The sequence below is a fragment of the Myiozetetes cayanensis genome, unplaced genomic scaffold (assembly GCF_022539395.1).
Source record: "Myiozetetes cayanensis isolate MyiCay16 unplaced genomic scaffold, myiCay2020 scf13, whole genome shotgun sequence".
Classification (NCBI taxonomy): Eukaryota; Metazoa; Chordata; class Aves; order Passeriformes; family Tyrannidae; genus Myiozetetes; species Myiozetetes cayanensis.
Genome location: NW_026086937.1, coordinates 463,397 through 488,408, shown reverse-complemented (window position 1 = coordinate 488,408; position 25,012 = coordinate 463,397). Strand labels below are relative to the sequence as shown.

General features: G+C 39.2%; 1 long non-coding RNA gene across 1 annotated transcript in view; it reads left to right on the top strand.

Moving 5' to 3' along the window:
- Positions 1 to 25,012, top strand: part of LOC126636328 (uncharacterized) — a 103,912-nt gene that overhangs the window by 57,886 nt on the left and 21,014 nt on the right. The window contains exon 2 of the long non-coding RNA XR_007627948.1: positions 3,651 to 5,359. This is a non-coding gene — a long non-coding RNA (uncharacterized LOC126636328). The remainder of the gene's footprint in view (positions 1 to 3,650; positions 5,360 to 25,012) is intronic.

Below are 25,012 nucleotides of genomic sequence, written 5' to 3'. Positions count from 1 at the left end.
TTTCAAAGTCCTCAGGATTTCACATTTACTATATGGGAATAAAATAACCTCCCAGAGTCTGTATGTCTGTTTTTCAATAGAAGCAAAAAAACAATTTCTTTAAAAGGTTAAACCACAATCATATGTTCTATGTCTCCATGCAAGTGTGTGATTGTTCCTAAGTGTGCAGGTATTATCGTGGTGTTTACAGTGAAGGATCGGCCAGGGTGTTTTGGAGCCCCCGTGGTACATGGCTCGGTACACATGGCACTTTGCTTCACACAGAAAAAGGCACACAGGTGCTGCAATTATAATTATTGATGAATCTAAAACTAAAAGACAGATCCTCCTAGTCAGATTAGTATTTTTTTTTTTTTTTAGAAAATGATGTGAATAATCATTAGGAGAGTGAGAAAACTCAGTGTTACTAAAATAATACGCTGTCGGACTTTTGCTGTATTCTGTAATAACTAAGCAGGCTTTTTGGTTATAGAAAAAGAAAGCAGTGCATAGACTGGACTTTGATTTCAGCATTTGGTAAACAGTATGAAAATGCAGATGTTTGTTCATTTTTCATCTACATTTTGGAGCCATATGTTTTCAGTCAAGTTTTAGAGACTTATTTTCTGAGCTAAGTGTATTTTTTTAAACTATTATTTTAGACGGAGCCATCTGGAAACTAAGGGGGAACTGCCCAAGTCCACCTCTACACTTGCAGTACTTCATTTTAGAGTATTGGGATAAGAAAAATTCTATGAGAGAGTATAGAATTAGAAGACAATCAATGGAGGAAGAAAAACAGCCTTAGAAACACCAGTGTTAGAATCTCAGAGGCAGTGGTTCCTCTTTTTGTACGTAGGCAAAAAGAGTTCTAGAGTGGAGCCTTCTCCTAGCACCTGGACCTGGGATAGGACATGTATATTCTGGCAATTTGGCTGAATATGCCAGCTGAAAAATGAGCAGATCTACACTGTGAAATCCTGTAGCCAGACGCCACAGGAGAGCCAAATTGTCTGTCTCTAGGCAGAGTGCTACAAAACACAGTTGAGGGATATGTTTTCCCCAGACAGAGAAAGCAAAAGTTGGATGAGTGTTTTCTCCATCTGCCTGTTTTGGACAGTGGTGTTCAAGGTGACCAGGAAACACTTCAAAATAGTGTAGCTCTGCAGGCATTTCTATACATTTTAAGTGCATATTCTTAAATGGGTGGATACCGCTTTTATATCATGACATGTGTCCCCTAGCCATGCAATGCTACTGACAACAAATTCTGGATCTCATCGATGGTATTCTCCATATACCAGTGAATGGTAATTCCAGGGAGAAAGGGTTTCCCTGAGTCACAGTGATTTATAAAAAGAATCCATTCAAAGTATATTATATCTATAACTTTTATGTGAAGTAGAAATTTCTTAAATGCAGTGTGAACCAATGTTCAAATAGACTTATGATATGCATTTATATAAATATGAAGTGTCTACAAAAAGTAATTTACAGAAACTTTGTTGTTAGGTCTGTATTTCTTTGAGGTTCTTTTATGTGTTTTTAAAGCACTAGGTGTTAAAGTATCCACTTTTTAAATTGTATTCTGAGCTATAAGCTTTTAACTTGGAAGTAGACCTATCTGCAGTGAGGTCTGCATCGCTTGAGAGAGAATCTTGTTCTAAATATGTGTTGCCTTCAAAGCAATAGATATTGTCCTTGAAGTCTGGGTTTGTTGATACCTTCTCAAATACTTTGAAGGAGGGAGTCTCAGGGTGCATTTGCAAACTTGGCACTTGGCAGAAAAAGAATCGTGAAGGCACAAAGTAATGTAGTGTCAGGTTCTTGGTATCATTTCAGGTGATATCCCAAATGCAGACTTGCATAGCAAATTATCAGTGGAAAACCAAGGGCACTGATTCATGTGTGACTTGCACAAAATCTGTGGGCATATCCAGCTGCCTTCAAGCAGAAGTAATCTCTGGGGGGAAAGGCAGGGTGCATGTCTCTACTGGTCATACCCAGAGACAGATTTAGGCTGGTCCCAAGTCCCCCCTGTTGGGATCTGTGCTCCCCAGGAGGGCCTCGTTGCACCTCAGGCTAGAAACCCCCTAATGTGCAGGCTCTGCTATGGGGATTCCCTGTTGTAGGAGCCCTGCAGACACCAATCCCTGTCTTCTTGCTTGTATGGAAACTTAGTAAAGGGTTGAATTATTTCTAAGGGAATTCTGCCAGATATTCATGTATCTACATTTTTTGCTCACTCAAGGGGAGCAGTGGTAACCAACGTACTAAAAGTCTTCAAATGCTGACAAATACAATTTAGCTTTGAAGGCTGCCAGCAATTCTGTGGTAGTAAATCCCATTTGCAATCAAAGGGTGAGTCATTAGCCTTGACATTTGAGAAATGGAGATTACTATGAATTTATGAAAAAGGTTCCCTAAAATGTTTCCTTAGCAACTGCTGCTGAGGAACCTGGGGCATCTCTCAGGTCCCTAGGCTCCGAAAAGCCGGCAGCGGTGGAGCAGATGGTTTCCTATCCACTTGCTGTATGCAGTGCTGGGGCTTTGCTATCCGTTTCCACTCAAGTCTCATCTAAGTGAGGAAAAATGGTGTTTCCTTATTTTGAGTTATCTTTATTGAGCTGATTTAATGCAGCTGAAACTGTTGCAATGGGCATAGTTTATTATACAGTACAGGGGGTTGAACCGTGTCTTACGCCGGGCTAGAAGCAGTTTGGTCAATGCTAAACATGACCCCAAGAGAAGTAACATGACAGTTTGTTACCACCATATCAAACATAAAATTTTATTTTAAAAGGGTTTTGTTAAAAAAAAAGAATTAGAGAAAGCTATTTGTTTTCCAGTTGTCCTCTGCTTCTGAAATGCTCTAAAGTCCTCTACTCAACCTTTTCCTTACAGCCAGGAGTTTTTCTTTTAGGTGAAGAAAACAGAGTAATGAAGACCTTGCATCTATAGGGAAATGACAGAATATTTCTTGACCTGCTGCAAAATCACAACCATCAAGAATATTATATATTTTATAATTAAGTCTGTAATTTAAGTCTGCTAATTTACTTTGGTTAAGTTAGATAAAATTAGTCTTCTCATAGTTTAAATAGGAGTTTGTCTGGCTGCCACATCAGTGAAAAAAGGGTGAGAGACCTCGAGGGGAGCATGTGTGAAGGTGGGAATGGAGGAGAGGGAATGAGGGCACGTGGAGAGGCTTGGGTGCTCCTTAGAAAGGCAGAAGGGGTATTGGTTGCAGGTAGCAGGCACAGGTTACAGAGAAGGAGATTTCTCTTGACTACACTGTAACACCTGTGCCTTGCTTCAGTCAGGTAGGCTATAAACCCAGAGATAAATCCTAAGAGAAGCTGGATGATTGCAAAGCCATGAAGGCATACCCTTATCTCATGGCATCTGCACAGACTGGTGCAGAACACTTCTTCTGGACATGGGGATCAGCTCTTACAGAAGAAATGCGCAGCCATCTTGACTAGCACATACTGTGTGCTTTCTTTTTGTTGTATTAAATTTATTCCTTTACTAAAGTAAATGATGATTTTCTGTTTCCAGCAGCCAATATTCTATTTGCCCGATTTCCTGTAGTGACAACATCTCATGATTTTCATGCATATGTTTACATTTTTGTTTTTTTGTTTGTTTGTTTGTTTTCTTTCCCCCAGGATTTTCCAAATCTAAGTAAGAGCATTAAAACACCTAACAGCTTCTAAGGAAAAGATATCAGTACTGGAAAAACCCACGATACTAATATGGACACAAGTAATTTACACATTTCTTAGCAGTTCTACTACAGAATATTTGCAGGGGAGCAGTTTAATTTAATGATATTTTTTTTAAAAAAGTAGAATCTTATTTTTTTTCAAATGAAAAGAAGTCCTTCTTTCTTTTCTCCTCTATGAAACAAGACACTCCCCATCTTTCTATTGCTCCTATGCTGTATATCCGCTGAGAACGGCCTGTCATTCTACAAACCCTCATGTATTTTACAGAGTCAACATTGCTATTCACCTCATGCAACTGCAGCCAGTCTTGGCTGCCAGGTGAAACACGATGTTGAAACAGAGGAGCAGTCTCAAAGAAATAGAAGCTCTTAAACCTTGAATGGCTCTGTGGGTCAAAAGTGCCATTTTGAGTTACACCTGGCAATGAAGCAGAGCTGCAGCCCCCGGAGCGCGGGTGCAGCCGCGGAAGGAGGAGCGGTCCGGAGCGCACGGTCCCTCCTCGCCTGCTGGGTATTCTGCAGGTCGGCTCTGAGCGCATCGGTTATGATTGGGAGCAGCTGCGAGCGGAGCCCAGTGCAGCGCTCCCAATACGTTCCAGATGATGAATATGATGCAGACTTACTGGAAGAAAAATATATTTCTGGAGAGAAAAAACAATTACTTCTCAAAGCAAGACAATGAAGCTGAACCGATGCTACGTGGGCATAAAATAGAACAGAACTTTTGGGCAACGGCTTTAACTTCTAATAAATCACCCACCTGGAGATCCTTTTGCAGAGTGATTTTGGATGTATCAGAACCAAAATATTTTCAGAATTACATAAAGCTGAAAAATTATGCATTTCACCCTTTATTTCTCCTCAAAGGGACAGATACTTTTTTGTGTTATAAGCTCCAAATTCCACATTAGCAGAAAGGTGCCTTTGCCACTCCAAAGAACACATGGGCTGTTTCACAGAAGTTATGCAAAAAGGCTTGGAAACGTCACTTGATACAGTGGGTTTCACTGGCCGAGTCTTCAGAGCGGACTTGAACGAAATTTGGAAAAACATGTCAAAAGTTAAGTGGTGAAAATCAGCTTAAATGCCTAATTTTAATTTTGTTTGTGCTCTTTGTTGTTTCATTGTGGGGGGAGGGAAGAAGCTGTCTTTTTCTCCCTGTCCTTTCGATTTTTTTTTGGGAGAAAATGGATGTTGGTGAAAAGAAGAGAGCTCTGGCAGGAACTGGAAAGAGGTTGTTTATTCTGTTTTGTTTTCTTTAGAAAGGGGTAAGTCTCCTAAAACTCGTGATGATCCAGTTAAAGGGGGACTCGGGGGAGGCGAAGAGAAAAGAAAACTAATAATCAGCCTCTAAACGACAAGTTTTCTCTCGAACAAAAGAGCAACAGGAGGCAGTGCAGGCGGGGGGTCCGTGCCCAGGGGTAACGTTGCCAAAACAATGGCTGGAGAATGTGTGTAGCTTTTGCCTCTCCAGAAGCTGCTGCCCCAGTGCCTTCACTGATGGACTGGAAGGATCAAACCTGATCCAACGCTGGTCAATGTGTGGTGCCACTTCTGGAGTCCTCCAAAGAAGAGGCAGTGATTGACTGTGGGTAACACAAGCAAGAGTAGAAGGACTGCAAAAGAATCCCCCCCAGTTCTGAACGACAGGTATGGTTGAGCAGCCCTAGCCAATACAGCAGAGCCCCTGCCAGCAAAAGGGCTAAAGGTGGGGTTTAAAATGACTTCCATTAAAGATGGAGACTGCTTGGCAATGTCTGTGCTTCTCCTGCGTTTGGTTAACTGTCTGCTGGGTAAACTGAAGCGAGATGATTTTAAACTATTAAGAGTGTTCACACAGAAGTTCATTCTGGTTTAGACTAAATTGGTTTTAATTTAAATTCATGTAACTTCTGTGTGCATGAGGCCTATGGCTTGCCATTTCGCAGCAATGGTGAATTTATAGCATATGTGCTCCAAATGGACTATCATGCAAATTCTCTTGGTATTTGCTCCAAGTCCAGTTCCAGCTGTCGGTGGAGATGGAGGAGCAGAATAGGCGGCTCACATGGCCTCCCATGTAATGCAGATTGGATCTATTGTCAGTCAGATGGACTGGTGGTGTGGGAGCAGTGTGAAGCCAGTTTTTTCACTACATGGTGTGTAAAGCAATGAGGCAAACAAAAGATGGATTTAAACTGGGGAATATTTCTGCCAAATTTCATTCTCTGAAGCAGAGAAATAAAACATTTAATGTGTCTGGCAATGTTTATTCTGTGTACAATGTTCTAGCTGATCATAAAAGAAAAGCTGTATCTGAACATTACCTAGAAACTTCATCATATTCTGAGGAGATGAGAGAGCATGATTCTGTCATGATCTGAAAAAGTGTTACACTGAGAAAGCAGATGCATTTTGACAAGAAAACAAGATGACAAGAGAAAAAGGAAAAAAGTTTCTTTTCCATTAGGTAGGAATTACCACTTACAACCACAGCAAAATCTTATCTGCCACAAAGGCTCCATTTTGAAAGTCCTTGGTGTCCTCAGTGTCTTGCTCAATGGCCAGAGGCTTCCCACTTTGACTTTTTGCTGTGTATTCAAACGAAAGCAAGATCTGAATGGCTGGAAAATGTATGTGCTGCTCATGGACTAACTACATGTGCATGAAAATAATTTCTTGCCTGTGCACAGTGGGTATCTAAGTAGGTAATAACTCTCATTACATGTATATTTGCCCATTGAAAATTTGGCCCTGAATTCTACTGGTGAAGTTCTGCTTGTATTTTCCGTGACTTTTCCACTGTATCTTCTTAGAGGTTTATCCTGAATCATCTTGTCAGAAATAGAAGACAGTGTTAAAAATAATCGAAAGAAATAATACTAGGCCATTTTTAATTCCAAATGATTGAAAGAGCAAGTATTAGCTAATATGAATGAAAACCTAGTTGTGCAATCCAAGTAAGAGAATGTCAAGAATAACAACTTTGTAGCTAGATTTGGAAAAATAAACAATGCTTTCCTTTTTCTTTTTTTCATAATAAATATGGTGTGGATAGTCAAAAAGAACATTTTAAAAATTCTGTAACGTGTTTTTATTTCTACTGGATCAAAACAGCATTTGCTTTTTGAAATTAAATGGAATCTGACTGAGGTTCTGTCCTTTCAGAGATTTGTCTGATGTAAGGTAATGCATTGACTACCCTATTGATATTGTAATTTTTCTAATATACGTAGAAATTCTCATGTTGCAAGTTGCTAAGGCCCTTGATATGTCACAAATTTGGGATCACTAAGAATGTTTTCCATGTCAGAACTATACTAATTGTGACTGTGTTGATGACATTCACTATTCTACTTAAATTGAAAATTGCTGCTTACCAAAGAAGTTGGACTCTGAGCTTAAGTCCTTGGTGACTGATTTGATTAGTCCATTTGAGTGAGAATAGGGCAACACAGGGGCTATGTTAATGGAACTTAAACAATAGGCCATCACTAATCAGAGACCTCAAGGTTGAAGTGAGGTTAATTGTTATGCGGGTGGTATTTGAAAAGAAGTGTTGACTAGTGTAATGCACTATGGGACTGTAGCATTTGAACATGCAGCCCTAAGGCCAGAGGTTTTGTTTAGTTTCCCAATGAAATTTAAAGCTACATTATGTACGTCTCTAAACAACAGCCTATATGCTACTGCCTTTTGATACATCACAAGAGCAACTACTAATTGATAACTGAAATGAGCCCCCAGGCACGAAATTCAGATCCAAATCTGGTACTGGATTTAAATCCCTTTCTAAACTTGGTGAGGTGGGAATTGATTGAGTTTTGATTAAGCCCTTCATGTAATGCACATACAAGATTCAAATGACTGCTCCTGCCCCCTAAAGTGTAGAGAATTCTAAATTCAGTTTCAGTCTAGTTCTAGAGTGCACATTTGTTGGAAACACACGAGCCAACAAGTACCATGTCAATGCAAAAACATTTTGGCATAATTGAGAAGAACTGTTATTGATAATACTGTGCAGACATGGATTTATATCTCACCATGAATGGCAGACGTTTTAGCTGGTTTTGTGAGGAAATGCATCTTGTGTGATAATACTGGTTTTTTATCCATTCGGAAACTGTTAACCTGTGGAGACCGAAGTCTCAAACTTTGTGAAAATAACCCCAGAAAAGACAGAGCTTCTTAGGAATCCAGCTGAAAGGGAGGCTGCAGACTTGGCAGACTGTAGATGTAATATATACATTACATGAGCCTGCAATTCAGTGCAATAGAAACAGATCTTGTAAACTGGATTGATACGTGCTTAGGCTCCTTACAACTTCATTTCATGTGGTTCGTAGGACCTATTTTTAATTAAATAGAGTTTGGACCTCTGGGTTGAATGGCTCCACTGCACATGTGATGTAAAACTTTCTGTAAGGGATGTATTAGCTGTGCACTGGAAGACTGCCTGATGGTGCACTCCTCCTGGTTGTTTCTCAAGTACCACTTTGGTGGTGGAGCACATATATAGGCTTAGTTGTCTCCATTTTCTCTGAAAGAATCTGTTTTTCAACCACATACTAGTGGATGAAGCCCCTCTGGTGTGAATCCTTTCAAGGAAATGAATGAGACGAGAAAGAAAACCAGCCAAACTGTGCAGGGGAGGGAGGTGAGGGAAGGGGAACAACTCCAAAATCACTCAGGATTAAATATGACTATTGTTTCTCCCAAAATATGGAAAATAATGACAAAGACAAGGGGGCAAGAGGTGGTACAGATGGGAACAAGAGACTTTCCCCCTCTTTTCCTATCAATCAACCATTGTTTTTCAGAATGCAATTTTCTTTAGGAAGACAATTTTTCCATTTCTGTGGATGTAGAGTGGTGCAGGGGCAGGGAGAACGTGCCTGCACACATAAAAATCTAGTATGAGCATGGGAAACATAAGGACATTTTAACACAATCACATATGGAATTTACAAGGTCCTAAGTCATGAATAAGCGCCTTATTCACAGGAAGCCAATATTTTGATGTATTCCCACAGCAGAAACAAAATGATGGGTAAGAAATGGATAGACACACAATACACACTCCAGTTGTCCTTTGCAGTCAGTGCCTTCCCTTAAAAAGAATCCTTTCTCTATTTTCATTTCTTCTATCTAAATAATCAGTCCTCCCAAGCATACCCAATATTAGCAAAGTCTTTCCGACGTGATCAGAAGAGTCACTGGGTGCTGTAGATAGAGCAGCTGGGGGCCTTACTAAAACCAGTGATTCAAAGTATTTTAGCATAGTATCCCACACACCAAATGACTACTTAAATGAAAGTTTAATTGCAACTCCTAGGGAAAGATGGAGGAAGGGTCAAACTGTAAGACACATGTGCTTTGTTCTTTGGAACAAAAGCCTTTGAGTGTAAGTAAATGAACTCTGAAAAATAAAATGAAATAGTGTTTTGATGTTTGGGCTATCGACTATATGGGAGCAGGGGCACACAAAAGGAAACAAAGAGCAAGTTAAAAAAAAAGCAGCTTGTTATCTACTGCACCATGTATATTTCCTTTAAAAATATCAGCAGTGTTCAAACTACCTGCTTATATTGTACTCTGGGCAAATTCAGGGCTCAGGGTAAACATGGCAGGGAGATTTGTTCACTTGCCAGTTTATTAACACAACTATTGCAATGTTTTAAGAAAATCACGTGTTTTGGGTAGGTAGTGTCTAAAGCTCCACGCTCCCACTAGGATAGGATGTGCTCAGAGTTGTACAGATGCAGAAATAGAGTCCTGTTCTCAAAGAGTTGAATGTTCACAAAAGGAGCCGGCAGCCGACAGGTGGTTGCAGACTGGTTTTCTCAACGAGCATCCAGCCCAGCCAAGCGTGCCCTACTGAAGAGTTGTCCCATTGAAGTCAAATGAGAGCATTTTCGAGTTCAAATGAGCTTGAAAATTGTAAGGGACATTTGTCACTGTGTGGAGGCACCTTCTTTCTGGAAAAAAAAAAAAAAAAAAAGCAGAACTGAATCCTCTGCTTTCAGAAGACATGAAATCCTTCTCCCCTGTATAAGGCAGGTGGTAAGAGGAATGAGGAGGAAATGTGTGTGGCAGAACAGGTGGCTTGTTCTCATTGGGATTAAATCTTTCAGGTCCACCTTGTACTCTGGAAACCATCCTTGCTTTCTATTCACATAGCTTCAGGGTAAGTCTGTCTTCCTTCTCTCTGTTGTGCTGTGAATTATCGATTATTCTAAAAGTCTTTAGTGTTGGAGTTTCCTCCACACCTTTTCACTTTGCCCATCAGTCACTGAGCTGACTTACAAGTCACAGGGGCATTCAGGAAGACTTAGATGAACTTGGTTATCCAATCAAGTGCCACTAATTGAACAACTATGGAGATGAAAATTACATCTGTTTGGAAAATATTCTGAATTCCAGTCCCTCTATTTATGCAGTTCCACTCCTTTGGCTTTAAAGATGTATACAAACAAGTGTTATCCATGGCAACTAGTGGAATAAATAGACTTTTTCTGGAACTGGGAACTTTCTCAAGTTTATAACACACAACAGCTACAATGCCAAAGCTTAAATTCAGAAAGCTGGCTATAAATAAGAAATACTTATGGCTGCCCTCTCTAGGGCTCCCTTATTTTAAGTGAAAAATTTGGGTTCTAAGTTTCTGTTCCAGCAGTTTTACCACTTTTCCCCTGGCAATGAGTGAGGTGCAGCCATCTGCCATTGTTATGCACCATGGCTGTTTTTCACTACAACCCATGTCATTCCAGCCTTTAATCTCACTCAGCATTCAGGTCTGGGGATACCCATCTCTGCCAGGAAAGGTTCTTGGAGTTGTCAATTAACTATCTAGAGCCATCTCATTACACTGGGAACTCCAGCCTCAACCAAACCTCCCGTGGGATTCAGGGGGAGATCTGATAGTGCTGAAAACTGAAATGGCCGGGCTCATGTGCTAGTGCTGGAAAGGGTGACAAAAGAGCCATTACTTTTAACAGCCTTATATAGAAGAGGAACGCTGTAGTGTATATGAGCCATGCCAAAAGTTGTGGTCCCCTTTCTATACTGCTTTCTTTTGCAAAAAGCTTCAAAATGCAATAATTTAAATGTTACAGACATCAGAAGTTTATTTAAGGATTTACTATAATTTGGGGATAATCAAAACTTTCAGTAGTATTAAATCTTTTAAAAAACAACAGTAACTTAAGAAAGATCCTTCTGATTCACAGCTGAGCTCTAAGTTTCCTCAGCACACCACTCACCAGAGCTTTGATTCATTGTCCAATGTCAGTAAAAGCTTTCAGATGTTTAACTAACTAAATATAAAAATTATTCTCTCTGATCTAGATACCTTTTGTAAGGCTGGTTTCAGCTAAATCATCTTATTTTTATACCAAAATCAACACAAGCCCAGTAATGAAATAATTTTTATCTCCTGAACTGTATTTGTTGTTACTTTCTTCCGTCTCATTTGTCCATGTTTCCAGGTAGTACAAATCCTCTCACACTTCCCTAAGCAAACCAAGTTTAAAAATCCCCCCAAAACTACAGAGTGCATTCTGTATGATGATTTAGGGTTTTCAAATCAGCCTTCAAAGATACTGTTTATATCCCCACATTGCAATCTGCAAATTAAACAAATTTTCCCCGAGGTAAAGTAAACTCACACTGGACAGCAGACATTGCTAAACATGCCAGTGTGCCTGCTATATGGTCAAAGTGTTTATTCAACAGAAGCTTGGACGACAGCCACCACATCAATGTCACAGCCTCTCAGCACATGCGAAGAAAATACATGTGATACATAGCAAATTAGGTGTCCTGCTCTAGAAGGAGTGGAATGGGATTGATTTGCCACTTTTAGCAATGCTCTTTTACTGTCAGCTTGGCTTTGAGAAAAGCATTAAAGATTCTTGTCACAGATGTTTCTTTCATAAACTGTTGTGGGAGAATGACATTCTGCAAAAATGGTTTACTACTCTGCTTTCTTCTCCTGGGAAAACAAAGTGCGCTAGTCAGCCCAGCCAAATGGGCTCAAGGAACGCTCTTCAGTTACACCACAATAGCATTAAGGATCATGACATTTACAGAGCTGATCTTAGAAGCTCTCTTGGCAAATGTACAGTGCAGAGGTATTTATCCAAAGTGTGTGCCATTGAGGTTTTGGTTTTGGTTTATTTTTTTCTTCTTTGTTTTGTTTTGTTTTGTTTTGCATTAGTTCAGTGGGGTAAAATTGGCCGGTTGGGTGTTCAAAACAGAGAAGATAAAAAGGATTGAACTTACACACCATGTATTAAGTGAATGGTTCACACTGCATTTGAGTAATTAATCACCTTTAAAGAAAACAAAAAAAAAAAAAAAGAGGGAAAGGAAAAAAAGAGGGAAATCTACTATAGTAGTTTACATATGAAGCCTCATTTGTGTTTACTCAAAGTCACTGGATTGCATAAAATGTAGTTTTGAGGTGAAATCACTTTTTAGATCACAGGATAAGTCTTTGATCAAGAAAGCATAATTTTAATTGCTTACATCAAGCTGAGAGAGATGGGAAAAGGGAAAGACAATGAATCTATTATTTTTAGGCCATAAACTTTACTTGAAAACATTTTGAGAATGCAAATTTTCTTACTAAAAGTCAAAAGGTTTTGTATGAGCATTTGCCATGCTGTAAAGAAGAGTTACTATAGCAACAGCAACATCATATAGAATCTATGACTTGTAAAGCACATTCTGGAGAGAAGAAGTTATCCACATGTCACATTAATTTTCATACTTTATATAAAGGTAAATAAGCAAAAAATTCCTATAATGTCTAGGTTTTCTCATTTTGGAATGTATACTTAAAGCAATATTTTTTCTCTATGCAGGCCTATATTTGCAGAATAGTTTAAAATCTAAGATTTTGGTGTTTCAAATCGCTTGTTGTCCTCCATACAGCTCTCTGAGTTACTGAACTAATTCCTGCTAGAATAAAACACCACTAGGGAATACGAAAGAAATTCCAAGATTGCTGTGACTATGAGCAGGATAAGTATTTTGCAGAAAGGAGCATCTCTTTGTGTTTGAACACAACCTCGACATGTGATCCTGGGCTGCCCAGAAATGCAGCTGCTGGCCAGGGGATGTTGCTGGAGTGGGTGTGCAGGGGGGGAGGGAGCAGCTCCTCTGCTTCTCCTTTCCTGGAGCAGTGTTTAAATAACACCATCATTAATGGTGCCAAAGTGCACGAGGCTTGACATAGAAAGAAATGTTTTCTGAAATAAGAGTGTCATTTCAGCAACAGCAAAAGAAATCTATAGTAACTGCAGGCCTAGCTGCAAGGTGAATGCTTAGAGGTGGGGTGTTAGCAACATGTTGTAGAGGTTTAGTGCAGTGCTGTGCAAGTATGTAATGAGTTGATGAGACTTAGTTTTGCCAGTAAGACAGCTTAGCACACATCCCTCAAAAAAAAAAATGCTTAAGCAAAGGTGATTCAGAGTTTGCAGAAGTGAAAAATTATTGCATTTACCACCCCACCAGGTGGAAATCCCAGAAGGAACCTCACTGTACTCCAGCTTCCAGTGCTGTACAGGCCTCCATCACCAGCTCTCTCACAGAGTATCTTTCTTTCTGCGAGCTGATGTGGTTTGTCTTGTTTTTAAAGGTACTGTCCAGTGTCCTAGAAATAGGACAGTAAGAGAAGATTTTATTTAATTTGAAGCTGTGACCATGTGGTCCTGTCATTATGAACACAGTTATATTGAAAAATATATGTTTTAGTTTCTAAGCTGGCTTGATTCCCAGATTGTAATGTGGTAAGACTTTTGATTTGAGATATTAATCAAATGACAAGAATTTCATGCAAGATTTGCTTCTATAGAGAGCCTGTGTAATCTATATCTTTCTTTTCTACACCATTAATGTATTCAGGGGAACCTTTTTTTTTCTCCATCTAAATGTCAACAAGTCTGATTAAGTGTAAGCAAGAAATCAGTGTTCCTTCTTTAGTAGTATCTCAGTGCAGAGAGTACTTTCCAGAGAAGACAATGTCATCACTTTTAGACAGACTGTTCCCCAAAACCAGCATTTCTGGAATTCTGTGGCAGCTCAAGACCAACTCTCTGACCGGGAGAAGGATAATTCTCTGGCCATAGTCCACAAAACATACCCTTGGTGAAAGTATTCCCCAGCCAGAGAATCAGTCCATAACCACTTGTGAAATAGTTCCAGTGCACACTGACACAGCTCCTGGGGAGGAACAGCAAACAATAGCCTGTGTCCTCCCCGTGTCTGCACGGGGGGGACAGAGCAGAGCCAGCGTGTTCATTGCTCATGACACACACGCATGAGGTGGCAGCTGACAGGATCTGACAGGCTGCAGTCACCAGTACCCCCCAGCACATCGATCAGGTCCTGTGTGACTTTGCCACGTGAGGACAGACACCACCACTCCCCAGCTTGTGAGCTGGGGGCACCTGGTGTCTCACATGGCACAGGTGCCTACTTTTGGGCTTTACCCCATCACCTGAGCATGGGGCATGGGACCTTTAACAGAGAAACTCCCAGTGAAGTGCTGGTTAAAATATGTTCCATGTGTTACTGGAGAAGAAAAATAAAGTGAAAAGGATAAGACTAGAGGCTACTGAGCAGACCTGTCTGGTGACATGAAAGTGATTAAGCTGGATTTCTCCATGAACTTCAGGAGTAACACCAGGCTCTAAAAACCAAGCAACAAAATGCTAACATACTGCTATTGACAAACATGGAAGGAACTGGATCACAACTCAGAAGTCCTTTTCCATACCCCATTTTTTTTTATATATACAACACTATTTCCTCCAAAAAATGTGGGAGGAAAAATGTCTATCTTAAAATGTTCTTGAAAGGATTTTGTTAAATTTGTGATACAACACAGACACTGTCTGAAATTCCTTTCTTGGTGCTGCTATTTTGTCAGGTAACAAAAAGGGGAGAAAACAGCTATTTAAAGACTTTTGAATTATGTCACCACTGAAAATAGTGTGGGAGCATCTAAAATAATCTCAATAATAATATCTGTCTGGTTGCTTTGCTTTTATTAGTTTATTCCATATCACCATTTTGTCTTAAGATTTATATTTGGTTAACACTTAACATAACACATGATGTTGATAGAAAATTTTGATTCTTCATTTAGAAAAAATGGGGCCTAGATTTAAATAAAGCAAAATGAAATCTGCAAAAACATTGAAAATATCCACAGATGTTGTAAATTGTCTTTAATGAAGTTCATAAACTTGAATTAAAGTCCCAAGTGGCTGTGTAGTTTGACTACAGTCATCCCTCTTTCTGTCTCTAAATGCTTATTTAGGCAGGATTTTCCTGAAGGTAATATTCCGGAACAAATATTCTTTAGCTGAAGCCTAAATTCTCACCTATTGGCCTGAAGATCATGCCTCGTAACCAATTACTCAGTATTAGATGTTATTATTTATTCATTTTCACAACTTACCTTCTTGCAGTCTGCTGCACAAACAGCAGAATATGAATTTAAAAAAATGCATGATGAAACAGGTACAAATACCTGGTGGTTGAACTTTGAAAGCTATGCAGTTGTTTACATATTTACTGCTGAGTCAGTGAAGAAGAGACTAGGGGAAAAATCATCTGTGCATGAATTTTCTGTCAAAATGAAAAAACCCCACAAAACAGAAAGAAAAAAGGGATGAACACAGCTGATAAATTGTTCACAATGAATGATGTAATGTACATCTACCTCAATTTGTATTATCTTCATTGTTAGTGGAACCAGATTTCAGGTCCTTGTGTCAGTATGTGTGCCTTTTGCTTTCCATAAAGCACTGCATAGCTGTTGGGTCTAATGGAAGCTGGAAAACTAGCATAAACTCATAAATGATAGACATCTATATTGTAATGAAAAGGTCCAAGCAATTGATGAGTGGGCATAATGCCATTCAAGCAGATGGGTCTGAACAGCAGCAGCCAAAACATCAAGCAAAGTCCATCAAATGGAGATGTTGAGGCTGGGTACATTTCACAGCCAGGAACATCCAATGTTAAGGCTGTATAATTAGCAGAATATGACACTATTAAACCAGCTCTGGGCTAGATTAATTCTGAAAAATCTAATAAATACCTTCTACATTATGGAAGGGAGAGCCTGAAAAGATGCCCGCCTTTACTAGGATATGACAGATGGAAGTCAGTATTTCCAAGCTGGGAGTTTGAGGTTTCCCTTTCAAGCAGATTCATAGCACTGTGCTGTATTTAGGTATTTCCAAGGCTATAGAAGGGCAAACCCTTGCTTGCCTAAAATGAATGGCATGCTACTGCTATGGAAGAGGCTGCTTCCCACAGGAAGGTCCCACCTAACAAGAACAAAGCTCTTCCTCCTGCCTAGGACTTGCAGAGCAGCATAGTGTCTGAACACAGCTTTTAGTGATTAAAGGTTAATTTACTATACATCATAATTTAGTCATCCAATAAGAGAGTTAAAACAAGAAAATGTGACTTTAACTAAATGAATTGTGAAGATTATATCTGATAAATCCTACAGGAATTCAAATTATATTTCAATTCCATAAATTTGCTGCCCCAGAAACTGTGAATTACTCTGATTTTCTAACACAAAACATATTTTCTTTGAGATTAATGGGAAATGTGCATTGTTTATAATAACTCAGATTTCATAAATTAGCAGTGATCATATTCTGGTTTCCATTTGCATGCTTAGATTTTATGCCTCCCAGGGACACAGAGAAAACTGCTGCTCAGATACCAGCTAAAATTGCAAGGAGATGCACGGGATAGGACAGATGGAAGTCAGGATTTCCAAGCTGGGAGTTTGAGGGCAGTGAGAGTGCCATCATGATGGTAGCTGGGAAGAAGGATTTATGTCAGGCCTTGCTGCTGAATTTGGAAGACGTATGGTAGGTGTGATAACCCATGAAGGTGAGTGCATGGCACAAGGGTGTGGAAGTGCAGGTCAGAATCCAACATCTTCTACAAATCCAGGAGATCTTTGTGGTGCTACATGGAAAGCAAAGAGGTCTCAGACACTGTGAGACAAAGAGAAGACCTCCTTTTCCCTCTATGGCCACTTCCTTACAGAAAGTGGCCTCTGGCTGGAACGCAGCCAAAGCTAAAGGTGAGTCTTTAGGAGGCTCATTGCAATGGATGCTTGTTCTGGCTGCCCAGAGAAGTTGCCAAAGAGCGAGGTGCATGAGAACTATAAAGGTACCATCACAGAGAACAGCAGCAAAAAAAAAACCAAAAAAAAACAAAAAAAACCCAAAAAAGAAGTTTATACCTCTTTATGTTTTAATGCCTTCCTCCTCCACCCTGAACATTTATGTATAGCCTTAGTCATTTAATAGGCTTATAATGTCACCATGGGAAAGCAAGATGATACAGCCACAGTGCACATTAATAGACCACTAATCACTAAGCAGCAAGAGTTTGGTTGACCTGAGGATATTCCAGCAAATGTTGAATATTTACATTTTTCCTTATTTACATGGCATTATGTTCACATGTAATTTTCAGAAGCAAAAGCCAAATCCTGGTCTGGCCCTAGATGACCTGTTGAAAATGAATTACAATGGCTGCTCTCAAAGGTGGTTTACAATTTAAGGTGGGATGTGACAAAAACAAACCTAGCACAGCATGGTGCAGACTTTATGGATGATGGTATGTTAATATTAGTTTTTCTAGAAACTGGAAGCTTGAGAAACCATAGAAAATAGATTTTTTTTTTTTTAATTTACACTTTGCTTAATTTTACATTGCTTATTTTGAACTACCTTGTGGGTGGAGCTGAGGTGGTGAGGGTAAACCACTCTTAATTTTTTCATCCATTAAACCAATCTAAAACATCCTGACAAAAGCATAGTATCATTACTGTAACCATCTTGAAGGACATTTAACCTTTGTCTTTCTATTTCACAACCTACCCTAGGTGTAGTGATATTTTCATAGTATCATGTTACCCAAATTTATCTTCTTAAGAGCTGTAAAGCTTCAGCCCATCCATTGGAAGTTATGCTAATCAAGTGGCTTCTTCAAAAAATGTTTCAGCTGAGTTTTGTGAAGGAGATCAAATAAGGCAGAAGGTTAATTCAGAGAAATTTGGAGAAAAGGGAAAACTAAGACTAAAAAGGCTAAATATATAACATATTCAAGATTACTGTAGCAAGTGTACTTAGAACAGCTTTGGGTTTTGGCAGAGTGATATGTGTTTTCAACTGAAATGTTGCTAGGTCCAGATTTTATTTTGAATAATCAAGATGCAAGAGTAAACACCACAATTTCAGTCTTCTCAAGACCCGAAACACAGTTTACAAAAGGTGGCCTGAGGTCTTCTCTGTTGTACTGCCACATTTCTTTTGAAATCAGCAGTGGTGCTTCTACACAGACTGTTTAATACCTGGCTTGTGAAAAAGTAGCACTGCCCTTCATTTTTGTTCATTGAAAGAATACCTGGCTGCAGTATGCAAGTCTTGTTGTTTGCTGATCTTTGTGGGTTTGGGAGGATTACCTTAGCAGCTATAACCAGGGCACCTGGCTGTAGCCCTGGGGGCTGCCCCAGGGTAAAAACCACTGTGCTGCTTTGGTTTGCTGACCCCTGCCTTGGCCTCCCTCTGGCTCACCTGCCTTGCCCAAGTGTGCTCTTCTCATGACACAGCAACGTCTCCTCAAAGGCTGGCTTTTGTAAATGTTTAGCTACAAGCACACATAGCTGCTCTATCACTTCAGTCTTTAACACAGAAAGTGCCTGGTTTGTATTAATGGACCTACAACAAGCATGAAGCATTGTATGAGCAGAGAAACTGTTTTCTGTGTCTCCGTCTTATTATTTCATTTGTGCTAAATGAGAATAGGGCTAGCAGATGAGTTATTCATATGAAGGTTGGAAGAAACATCACTTTTAGTTCCAGAACCCCTGCAGATATTCAAGAATTTTACCAAAATATTTTTGTAGATTCCTATTGTTTTTTTACTTAAAAATATGGCAGAAGTGAATGAAATGGATAGGTCTCTTTCAAGAATAAAAAAAATTCAATTTCATTGCCCAGCATGTAACATTTTTCTCTGTGTTTCAAATATGCTGTAAAACTAGATCTCCATGTCTTTTTAATAGAGAAACTTAGCACTTTGAAAAATCACAATAAAATATGAGAAGGCTGTTGATGATTCAGCTTTCCATAGTTATACTATTATGATATTTTTCTACTTTGTTTGCATTGTTTTGTTTTCAGCAAGTTTTGCTTTAACTGCAGAGTAAATACAGGCTTTCCAGAATTAACTTGTGCTTTAAATCAAGTATGGAATAGAAGCCACATATACAAGGATGTAGGTATAGATGGCTGTTAAGCAGATAAATCCTTTCTGCCTTATGTGGTCCAGAGCTTCAGGCCAAGATGACTTTACATTTCCTGTAAAGGTTATTTAGGCTTACTAACACTTTTATCTGAGATCAGATATGTCTCCTTACAGGAAACAGCAACAAGCAGGGAGAAAAACTCCCGAAATTATTGATTTCCTTTGTTGGATACTCTGCTGTAGGAATACCCTGATAAGACCTTGTCTATCAAAATCTGCTGAGAGTTCACCAGTGGTCCATGTTAGAAGCTGCATTTGGACACTGTCCTAGGTCAGCTTGTTATGGCCTTTCTGTCTAAAGCTCACTTTATACAGTAGTCTGAGGAGTGGGAAAATGTGCCGTTCGTACCATGAAGCAGCAGCTGTTCTGTTAAGTTTGAATATACCTGGAATTAGCAATACCTTCAGGTCTAAGTCCATGTAATAATAATCTGGTATCTAGGGGAACTTAAGAGTAACCACATTTCTTTTTAAAATTTAAGCATTTTATTAAGTAAAAACAATTTTGCTAAAAACATTATGTTTTAACAACCATACTTAAAGTTGTTTTTCCCAATCCATGTTTTATTTAGTGGGAGACACCTATTATCTGCTGCATTTTGATCTAAAATTTAGCAAGTGGCATTAAAGAAAAAACATCTGCCTTCACACTTCTCAGGAAGTTTCTTTGAACATGAACTCTGTGCTTACAAGGGGTAAAGATGACATTCAGGGAATTTTCTATGCAAAGCAAAAAGACTCACTTCAAAACATATTTAGTTCTTCATAGAGCCATGTCCTGTTTAAAAATAAAATAAAACAAAACGAAAAATCTGTTTTAGGTTTGTGCTTTTAAAAGGGGTAGTTAAAGCAGTTGCCTGGATGCTGTAGTCCTTCCTTAACTGAGGCTGGGTAACAGTAAATACAAATCTCACCTCATTATCCTTGCAGCGTCTTCTGAGCTAACAAAATATTTTCCAGCAAAATGTGGGCAACCTCTAGACCCACTCTGTTCTTGTCTCAGCTGTCTCTGCCAAGGAGAAAGGCAGCTCTTGCCAGCAGTGGTATGAGAGGCCCTTTGGGAAATGATCTGACACCGCTGAACTTGTTTTTGTTTGGCTGTTCCAAACTTTACAACCATACCAAAACAGATTCTTAACTCGTCTGCTCTCTCGGTCCAACAGCGATGCTCTGTTTCTTGTTTTTTTTTTTTTTTGAGGTGAATCTTGTGGTGTGTGCTTAGTTAAGAGTTTGTTTTACCTGAAAAGCCGCTGATGCTTAGCTGGCTTTCTAGATATTTTTTTTATCAGTCTGCCCAAACGTTTACTCTAGGCTGTGTGTTTTCTCTTTGATGGGCTGTGGGATACCTGCCTGCCCAGGTGTTGGACAGTGTGGGTCTCTCCAGCCCTGGAAGTCTGAGCTGCCCCTCTTCTGTGAGCTGCCTGGTTGGCTTTGTTCTGCTTTGCATAGGAGTTGCTCTGACTGACCATCTGCTCCATTTCCCTCCATCAGCGGGTAATTTATTTCAATCTGAAGTAAGCCTTATTTTGCTTGTAGTTTCTCTTCCATTGTTTTCATCTCCTCTCATCCCCGCCCTAATTATTGCTAAGCATTGCACTAGCGATTGAGCAAATGGAAAGATGCTGCTCTTTCAGTGTCCAGTGAAAAGCAGAGGTTGGTTCCCACTGCTTTAAAGAAGAAGCACACAGGACATGTTTCTAGATAACATCAGACATCTTCCACTCCCCCAGCATCTCTGCTTGTTAGGGCGTAGTAGCTCTGAAAAGGACAGTTTGGATTAGATTCCTGTACCAGAATCCAATGCCAGTAGGGAAAGGTCAACAGCACAAAATAAGAAAAAAGGAGTCACACTCTAGATGGTGTTTCTGTGCAGTTAAAAAGTCTTCTGGTATCTCCTAAGGTGTAATATTCCATGGTGTATTTTACTGATTACCCTGGTGATTTTACAGAGAAAACCACAGCGCTGTGTAAACCTGATGAAGCAGTGAACCTGCTCTTGATTCAAAGCCCCAGTTTTTGAGCAGAGAGGTAATGACTCGGGGAGTATGTGTACACATCAGCCCTTGGTTTGCTCTGGAGCAAATGAAAACTCAGCAGCATGAATTTCAAAGTGACTGGATGCCAGTTCTCATATCTAGGACCAAAGATTTCCAGGATGGCAAACTCTGCCTTGGAAGGCAGTGACAATGAGAGACCTGAGGCCCAGAAAACCACCTCGCCCTGACATTCAGTGCCATGTACCACAGCCATGGCCTGAGGTGAATGGGTCAAACTAAATGACTGCAGTTCTCCTTTTTTTCTTAGGTTCTGTTAACTTGCTACTTGCAATGTTAATCTGTTATTGAAATCAAAGAACATTAAATGTTAGCAGCAATACATAGAGAGGGATCAGAACTGTGAAATGTGTTAGAAAGAAAAAAAGGACATTTTTCAAATTTTAATTGAGAGGTCTCTATAATGTGGGACCATATATCTTTCACTGTACAGATCAACTTCCTTCTCTTCTTGCAATAAATTTCCAACATCTTACAGATACAGAAAAGCCACACTGTGTACATATAAGGATTTTCTTCCTGGATACAGTGCTTTATTTTTTCTACCATTGATCAGATGGCCAAGATTATGTGAAGATCCACAAAGGTAACATGAATATATGAATGCCACATCTTAGACCTGAAATAGAGTACAGTCTTTTTTTCTTGTTAATTGTTTTCCTGTATTTTTATTTTCTCACAGGAAGCGGTTTCATTTGAAGTAGGTATTTTTTGTATGTCCTGATTTGAAAATTTGACTGCAGTGATAAATCAGGAGACAAAAGGAAGTTCTGAACAGAGGTGCTCAACGTTTTTGTTCATAGTTTGAACTATGCGTGAGTTCACAGACCTTCCCCTCATTTTAAATCAGATAATATTCTTGTACTGGGTGCAGCAACCACTTCTATTGCACTGCAATACAGTGTAAGGAAGCATCTGTATATATGTTTGTTTAGAGCTCCTAAATGCCATGCAATCTAAAGAAACAACCATGACAAGGAAGTCTTTTTGTGAACAGACAGTGGCCCCAGACTGCAAACAGAAGAAGCTTTTACAGTATACATTTAGTTTTGTGTGTAAACTTTTCAAGACCATTTCAGACTAATAGTCTGCGCTGCATTACCTCGGAGGGTATTGTCATTAACGCGCTTTGCTAATAAATTACAGTAAAAATAAAGTAGCAGCTTTTATGTCAAAGGATCCTGAAGTGCTTTACAAACTTTACAGTCCATACATGCATGAATCACTTCACCCACTATTGAAGTATGGCCAGGCCAGGGATGAATTGTGGCAGCTGTTTAACAGCACACAGCGGCGCGACACAATGGCTTTGGGAGAGCAAAGACAACATGCTCTCCCAGCGCCAGTCCAAGTAATTCAGAGGGACAGTGGAGAACACCTTGTGAGAGAAAGGGAGGGATTTGTCCCTCATGGACTAATGCAAGGCCTTGTTACTTCACTTTACTGTCTGGGGTTGTCTCTGTCATCTTGTACCAAACCTGTTGCCAGAATGTTGCTGATTCAAGCTAAAAAATCTGTAAACACACATGTAAGCATGTAGGCTCTTGAAATCATACAGGAAATTTGGGTAGGTAGAGTTTTACTAGCCAAACTGGAGTTAATCAGGATTTAATGCTGCCCCAGTATGGAAAATACTAAAAATGTGCAGTCCTTGTTTAGGCTGTTTTTGCAATTGGGACACTGAAGGAAAAATATCAGTTGTACTTACAGACCATATCTGTACATCTACTTGAACAGAACCCAGATCTTTAAAGAGTTAGATAGGAAATTAATTTAATTCCCAGTCCCTTTCTGGTTACCAGCTGTCTCCTAACATAAAGTGATGGTCCCCATAAAGGCCTTCTGAAGAAACAAGCAATTTCCTGAATAAATCAAGTTATCCTTTCCTCCTTCCCTTTTTTCTGCCTTTCAGTGACTGGTATCTTTGGTGATGATCCTGAGCAATCTTGTTACCAGCTGCTCTAATCCAGGATTTTTTGTCATTTCACCTTGATATTTCCTTCTTCGTTGTTTTGCCTAAGTGCAGAAAACAATGCCTATGAGTGCGGCGTGCAGGGCTCAGAGCAGAAAGAGAATTGTTTGCAGTGACACACATCAAACTAAGGCTGGCTTCTTCCACAGGAATGGATTTATTTGTTCCTTGGAAAAATACCTTTGAGCTTTTAACTTCTGCAAAAAAGTGTTACTTGAAGAATTTATTGTTTCGTTTTCCTTTTTCCATATAGATCTGTGGACACTAGTGAAAGCCGATGTGTGTGTGTGTGGGGTGAAAATAATAGTGACTGTTGACTTATACAGGGTTGTTTGGGTTAGGTACTTTAAAAAGTTGCTAATTCTTCCTGCTTAATAATGTAATATTTATGTGATTGGAGACCTCAAATGTATAGTGTTATGAATTTCTATCCGACAGTTCATTGCAGAAATAGTAATTTAGAGGCCTCTACCTTCCCTCTTAGTGCCTAAGTGCAAACCCTCCCCTTCCCCCAGGGAGGTTTCGAATGGGATTGCTCGGATGAGTTCATGCTACTCACAAGCACTGAGCCAGACCCTTGCAGTCCTGAAACACGCCACTATAAGTAAGAAGCAAATACTTGAGAGAAGAAAGTCCATAGATTTCTTTAAGCTGTGAATCAAGCCCACAAAGAGTTAAAAATAAATAGGCATCATAGACCACTATCCTACTTATTTTCTAAAGATTGCCACAATTAATTCTAAAACAGAATATGTAAATGAAATTTTACATATAAAATACTCTAGGTATTGGACCTAGTTTTTGTGCATCAACTCTGTGCTGAATAGAGTCTTTTGCTTGTAAATGCACTGAGCCTTAAAAGCAATTTCTGTCACATCACCCTTCATATTCCTATCTCTTTCATCACCATCCAAAAGGAAACAGTTTAACTTCAGGCAATAGGGAGCTTTTAATTCAGACGTAAGTTTATATGAGCTATCTTCATTACAGTGTAAAATGTAAAAAATGAGAAAATTTTAAATCATATTTAAAAATTTAATTAGATCATTTTGGTTGTTTTGCCTGTTTTAAAATATATAATAAAACTTCAATAAATTATATTCTGGGTCATATCAGCTTCTTCTCAAGAAAATGAAGTTAAATCTTTGTAGTAACCAGCAGCTTAATTTTCATTAGGCTAGCTATTCGATAATTAGTCATGCACCATAAATCAAGTCCCCAAGTCTTCTCCAGGTTTCTTAATTGAAAATTATTGTTTCTTGGCTCTGTGGCTAAATGTGCAGCAAGTCTGAGGAGTGATAGATGCTGAATCTAGCACAAACAGTTTGAAACAGTCAGAACTTGATAGATCATTGCCCTGAAGGGACTTGTAATGGTGGAGAGACTGTGAATTTCAAAATTAAAGGTTTGTTCTTAAAAATCACAAGTGTAAAAGCTATCTGTAATTTACCAAATATGTACTACCCTTCAGACACTTTTCCTTTCATTGTTAGCTGGATTTCAGTTGCTTTTCTAGTGACAATTGTAATGAGTTTGTGTGGATGTATTTGAAAAGTTAAAATGTTGGCTTGGAAAGACCCAGACTTAGATTATTTTTACTCTCTTTTGTTGGTGGTGTTCTTTTTCTGGTAAATCTCATTAACAAATATGGAAGTTGTTTCATTTTTGGCATTTTCAAACACTGAATGAAATGGTGGCAGTCCTCTCAGAGCCAATATGAGAGAACAGATGGGGCTGCTACGCATGCCCCAGGTCATAAAATAATTTCAGATATGATGCAATTGTGGCTAAGTAAAAGACTTTTGCAAAGTCAGAAATATATTACTTCACTGAAATAAGTGACTCCTTTGTAATTTTTCTTTTGACAGCCTAGCAGACTTTGCACAGAGCTCAGCTTGTATTTGCCATTCTGTAGATGAGGACAGCCACAGGGTTTTC